General features: G+C 41.1%; 1 pseudogene; it reads right to left on the bottom strand.

Moving 5' to 3' along the window:
• Positions 1 to 722: 722 nt before the first annotated feature.
• On the bottom strand, positions 723 to 4986 carry LOC147453111 (calcium-dependent protein kinase 25-like; annotated as a pseudogene).
• Between the last annotated feature and the right edge of the window lie 1634 nt (positions 4987 to 6620).

Here is a 6620-nt window from a genome sequence, read left to right on the forward strand (position 1 = left end):
GGGTTGGAGCTGAGTGTGCTGCCATGCCAGTGTCTGTATTGGTTTCTTTGAGTTAGGCGATGTTCACATTGTTTAGGTTTCCCTACTAAGTCTTGCTATTATTGTTTTGTTCTTCATTGTCCATGAGTTCTGGGCTGGAGCTGAGTGTGTTGCCATGCCAGTGTCTGTATTGGTTTCTTTGAGTTAGGCGATGTTCACATTGTTCGGGTTTCCCTACTGAGTCTTGCTATTGTTGTTTTGTTCTTCATTGTCTTCTGTGTTTTCATTTTGCGGAGTGAGATCTCACGCACATTGCACTGAGGAGAACCCACTATAGAGAACACGATACATTATCTCCGCTACAAGTGTTACACTATTCAGAGCTTAGATTACAATCTACAAGTGTGCGTGTGTGAGAGTCTCTCTCTCTCTCTCTCTCTCTCTCTCTCTCTCTCTCTCTCTCTCTTTTTGTGGAATGCAAAAAGCATCGTCCAAGTGCATAAGATTTATTTGAGAACGACCAATGGCTGAATAGAATCTATGGACCCCTTGATTATTTCAAGATCAGGGCTACGAGATTCCTAGTGGAAGTCACTTGTGCATGGAGGATGTATCCAAAGGCTTTGAGGAAATTAAACGTCATAGACCTACAGCACATCAAATATAACCTCTAACTTTGAAGGCTGATGGCAACGCCATAAGGATCTTTAGAAATCCTACAAGAAACACAGGGGAGGTACTCATTATGAACGAGGCCAAGCAAGGTACTGTAGGCTGGGGGAGTGCAGTGAATCCATCTTTATGTCCTTGCCTCTATACACCGAGTGTTCCATGGATGTATCCATGGATGCTCTGCAAAAAAAAATCCACATCAAAATCATTGAAGACAAAAATTCCAGGAAAACTTAGCTATAGGCTAACAGCATGTGGGCATCACAATTGTGTGTGCAAGGATGAGAATACTTACTTAGAGCTTCCACAGAGGTTATCCTCAATTTGGCAGCATTAGGATGTAGCATCTTGGCAGTCAAATCTTTCATTGAATATGATGAGATTTTGTCCCATTTATTCGAACGAAAACTCAGCTCACCCTTTTGGATAGCTTGATAGATGTGTTGCTCCGTCGCACCCCAGACGGGAGGAGAACCACTACATAACTACTTCGATGCTCCATATGTCGATTTCTACAGAATATTTGCCTTGCTGAATCTTGGGGGGCCATGTAGTAGGAGCTTCTTGCAATACCAGAAAATTTTTGTCCTGCATTGAAGAGTGGATAAAAACATGTGAGGCGCAACATGACCGAATACATGTTGAATACTTGAGCAACAATTCATGCGAGTGATCAACGTGTATGTTGCGAGCCTGCAGTTTTACCTAAAGAAAATTCGAGAAATCAGCCAGCTTGATAGGGGATGTATCAGAGTCCTCAACTAGAAGAATGTTTTTTGGCTTGATGTCGTGCTGCATGACGCCCATGCTGTGAAAATTCCAATAAGCTTTTCGTCGTTATCACAACACGCGTCTTAGAAGAGCACTTCTTCATCACAACCCTCTCATAAAGCTCACCCCCATGACATAGCTCTAAAATCAGATGAATATATGATTTGTTTCCAACAACGTCATGGAGGTGGACAATGCTGCATGTGGAGCCGCAATGAGGATTGGAAAGCAGTTTCATAATGCGAACTTCTCGCACAGCATCTTCGACGTCACCCTCCTGGCTGAGGTGGAGCCTTGGAGATGGATTTGCAAGCAAATGAGGCACCCGAAGAGCGGCAGGTGCAGCTGCGAATGATGCCCTATTGTTCGCAACCGAGCTCACCACCCACATTGTAAAAGGAACCCAGGTGCGAGCGGGTGCGGAAGGAGATGGATTTGCAAGCAAATGAGGCACTCGAAGAGCGGGAGGTGCAGCTGCGAATGATGCCCTATTGTTCGCAACCGAGCTCACCACCCACGTTGTAAAAGGAACCCAGGTGCGAGCGGGTGCGGGGAAGTCAAGATCTGGCCGCCGATGTATGAGACCCATATCACACCTATACCACTCCACTCCCATTCTACTACGTGATGGCTGCCTCTATGAGTTTGTAGGCCGGACCCTTTGCTTTAGCTTTCGTTGCATCATTTTTCTTTTCTTTAGAGGCTTCTTGCGTAGGCACATCGGGAACAGGCATTTGTTGCGGGGAAGGTGATTTAGGAGGCAGTGTGTCATTTCTGCCTCCACTCCTCATCATCCGTTCTGAAGGGCGCCCTTCATCCCCATTCTCACACCTACGTTTCTCTTCAAAAATGGCCTCATTTGGCTTGACATTTAGAATGTATGCATGCACTGAGAAAGAGTCCACAGGGTCATTCCAACTTGTTTCTAGCCGAATGCAATGTCTTGGTAGGTGGAAGCAATCCCAATGAGGTCTATGCAGTCATGGATGTGCTTTTCTCAGTTGAGTTTCGTTTTGAAGTATATAGCCTGTATTATCTAGCTACTTTGTTTGACAACCAGGGGGCCTCTATTATGCTCTCAATCACACGACAACTGGGAGAAAGAGTCTCTTTATAATCTATGCCTTTCTGTTGTGCTTAGCCTTTTGCAACACGTCGAGCCTTATAGCGATCATTTTCACCATCCAACTTGCATTTCGACTTGTAAACACACTTCATATTAATGGCCATTTTTCGAGGAGGCAAATCACATAAATTTTATGTGTCATTTTCAATAAGTGCATCATATTTTGATTACATGGCAGCCATCCAATTTTTAGATTTTTGTGCGTCATCAAAAGACAGAGGTTCCTCTACATCACATAAGCTAGAAACAGCCAAAGCATAACAATCTCATGCATAAGATGCATGGCAAGAATCTGAACGAGTACGACTAAACAAATGTGCATTCAATTTATTGTCACATAAAGTATGCACCAGCCATCTTGGCATACCTCTAGCCTTCTTATTCTCAGCCCTTTCCTCATCAAGTACATCATGTATATCTAAATCAAAAATAGGCTGATCTGTAGCATTTTTTGAAACCCCTATAGGCTGTATATTTGCCTCATTTGAATTACATTCAAATTTCCACCACTGAAAAGAGGCAACAAATTGTCATAAATGTCCTGTGAGCTTACATTATTGTCTCTAGTACATGACAACAAAGGTTGAACAGAATCTTCCACAAATACAACATCACATGAAACCAAGATACGCTTTGTTTGCAGATGGTACAACCTGTAACCTTTGCTTTCAGTAATATAACCAACAAAAATGCATTTGACAGCCTTGTCTTCCAATTTTCTTCGCTGCGTTTGTGGCACCAAAGCATAAGTCAACAACCAAAAACGCACATGTGATCAATAGATTGCTTTCTATCTTGCCATGCTTCATATGGAGTCATAAATTGCAAAGCTTTCGTAGGACACATGTTAAGTATATACGTAACACACATGATAGCCTCAAGCCAAAATACATGTGGCAAAGCTTGATTCTTGACCATACATCGTGCCATCTCCATAAGCGACTTGTTTTTCCTTTCAGCAACACCATTTTGATGAGGTGTATACGGCACTATACATTGGTGTGTTATCACATGACTAGCTAGAAATGCATTAAACTCATGAGACATACACTCCCCCCCTTGATCTGAAGGGAGGATGCCCATAGTATATTTAGAGACATTTTCAACCATAGCCAAAAATTGCTTGAAGCACATAACACTTCAGACTTAGCTTAAAGAGGATATACCCATGCATGCTTAAAGTAATCATCAATGAAAGTCACAAAGTAAAGGTAATTGCGCAAGGATGGAATTTGCATGGGCCCACAAACATTACTATGCATAAGCTGCAACTTGCATGTAGCCCTTATTGAACCATCGTTTGGAAACTTTGAACGCTGCATCTTACCCAAAATACAGCCTTCGCAAACATGCTTCACATGTGCTTCAAGAGGCGGCAAAGAAGCAACCATATCAGATTTGTGCAAATGTAGCAAACTGGTAATAGTCAGCACAATCTTTTCAGCTCCTGGACTAGATAATAGGCATTGTTGGCACAAGTGACTGAATTCCCACGAGGGACATCCTCGAGAGAGGTAAAAAAGTCACGAGATGAGAGGTAATGTGATTTGTAGCCCCATTGTCAAAGTACCACACATGAGCATCTGCAGCAACTGACATACATGCATCATGGATAGAAGGATCATAAATGAACTCTACACTAAAAGACCATTCTGCATTTGGATCAACATCACAATCTCCTTTCACAAAAGACTCTACTATAGCTGCACTTGTAGTGGAGCCATCCTCTTTCTTTTTAGCCTCTTTTGCCTTCAATTTCTAACACTGCTTGATCAAGTGATCATCAACTTTACAATAATGGTAACATATCTTCTTTTTGCCCTTTTTATCAGAATTCCCAAACGAGATGTTGCCAACAGAAGAATTGAAAACACGTGATTTTTTACTCTTCGAAGAACCATGAGAAGTGACTACATTGTTGTTATCACTGTCTTTGAGCAGCAATAAAGGCATGTTCAAATCCACGTTGTTTAGCCCTATTTTTTTTAAAGTGACTGTTGTAAAACAACAATGTGCATAATGCATCAAACTTGACAACTTCAAGATTTCCTTGGGTAATAAGTCTCCAAGTACTAGCAAAAGTCTGATAAGAATCAGGCAAAACATCAAGAACAGTCTGCACAAGGGAACTGTCAAAAATGACTTCGTCTACAAAAATAAGTTTCTCATTAATATTCTTGAAACCAGAAAGGAAAGTGTCCATTTCATCTTCCTCATGCATAATCTAACTCCAGCTCTTTACACAAAAATGCAATAACATCCCAACGAGCTTGCTCAGCCGTAGACAAAATAGCTCTAGCAGTAGCAACCCTACCGCCAAATCCTGCAACATCCGCAACATAGCATGCATCCTTAGAACCAGGACGTACATGAATGCCCTCCACAACATTCCAAACACCCTTTGACACAAGTACACATTGCATCATGCAAGCCCACATTGGGTAATTGTCCCCATCCAATTTATCCTCAGCAACAAACATCTTGAACACATCTGTGTTGTTGTCAGCCATGACGAGTGCTTGCACCTGATGTGAAAACTGCCCAAAAAGAGGAAAATCAAAGTGAGACCAACACCTGCTATGTATCACAACTTGTAGAAGACTGTAAGGGACATGTTATGCAGAAAATGGTACTGATAAAAAAATTGTATAAAATGACGAAATTGCTTGTACGATACTGCTTGTAGTGAAAACAGAGGCCAAAATGAGCCTGAATGGAAAATCTGAGCAGATTTCTCTTTTCGAGCTCACCCGAAGTATTTGTCGATCTACTGCCGCTTGCCAAAGCTCAATCAAATTTAAGAAAGTGAGCAGGCGTGTGCTGGCGATGCTGGTGACCAAGCCCGGGAAGATGCGATCTGCTCTGATACTAATTGTTGGAAATAGGGTTGCAAGAAACACACACAGCTTGGAGAATATGAAGGAAGCTCAACGCAAACAACAGAGACTATGTATTTCTCAATGTGCAATGGAAAGATAAGTTAGCCCTAGAGTGATGGCCGTATATACAATGCGTAGGGGAAAAAACCTCCTAGTGAGGGAAAAAATGGTCTGGCGGGCCTAAGTTTGTTCACACACATCACTACCATATATGTATGGTAACAAGAGGTATATGCAAAAATGGCTAGTGCAAACCTTGCGTAACGGCAAATTAGGTGCATTTTTGTCTCGTCTCAAAAAACTAGTTGGTTTCAATGCAAACTAAGTATGATGCTATTGTGAAGAATGACACATGGTCTTTATGTGGATTGCCACTAGTTTTTAAGTGGGTTTTCATGCTAAAACATAACCTTCATGGTAGTGTTGATCACTATACTGCTAGACTTGTGGCAAAATGGTACACTGAAGAGACATAAAGGCTATGTTCTTGATGAATGGTGATTTTCATAAGGAAATGCATGTATCATAGCCTCAGGATTTTATTAAAAAAGAACAAGATAACAAGGCATACGGGCTTAAGAAGACTTTGTATGATTTGAATGAGGATCCATTTTCTTGGTGTAAAAAGATTCATGTTTACTTGGTTGCATATGGTTTTCAAAATAGACCAATTTAGAACACTTTGTATGTGAAGCATGCAGATGATGTATTTCTAATAATTGTGTTATACGCAATATGTTGCTCATTGAACTACGTGAGGGACATATTACTAATTTGAATGTTGCATTAACTTGGGCTTTTGCATCATTATCTAGGCATACAATTCAAGCAACTTTGTGAAGATATTGCTTTGGGCACAACAATGAAAAGTTTGCCTCATTGCGACTTGCATAAAGACCAACCATAGTATCCCAAGCCTGTTTTGATAATTTTTGAACATGCTTGAAACTCAAACTTCATGAAGCTGGAGATTACTTTAATGTAACTCTCAATCATGAGGATTTTAGTTTTCTTGATTCATATATGCATCACGCGACCATATGTTCAATATACAATCTCACAGGTAAGCAGACTTGTGTATAGCTCAAGTTCTACACATTGGAAAGAAATTAAGCGTATTGTTCAAGCGTATCGTTCGTTAGTTGAGTGGCACTATATCTCGGGGTGTTTTATCCCAAGGGGAATCATTACCA

Source organism: Adiantum capillus-veneris, chromosome 8, assembly GCF_014529385.1.
Source record: "Adiantum capillus-veneris isolate H3 chromosome 8, ASM1452938v2, whole genome shotgun sequence".
Classification (NCBI taxonomy): domain Eukaryota; kingdom Viridiplantae; phylum Streptophyta; class Polypodiopsida; order Polypodiales; family Pteridaceae; genus Adiantum; species Adiantum capillus-veneris.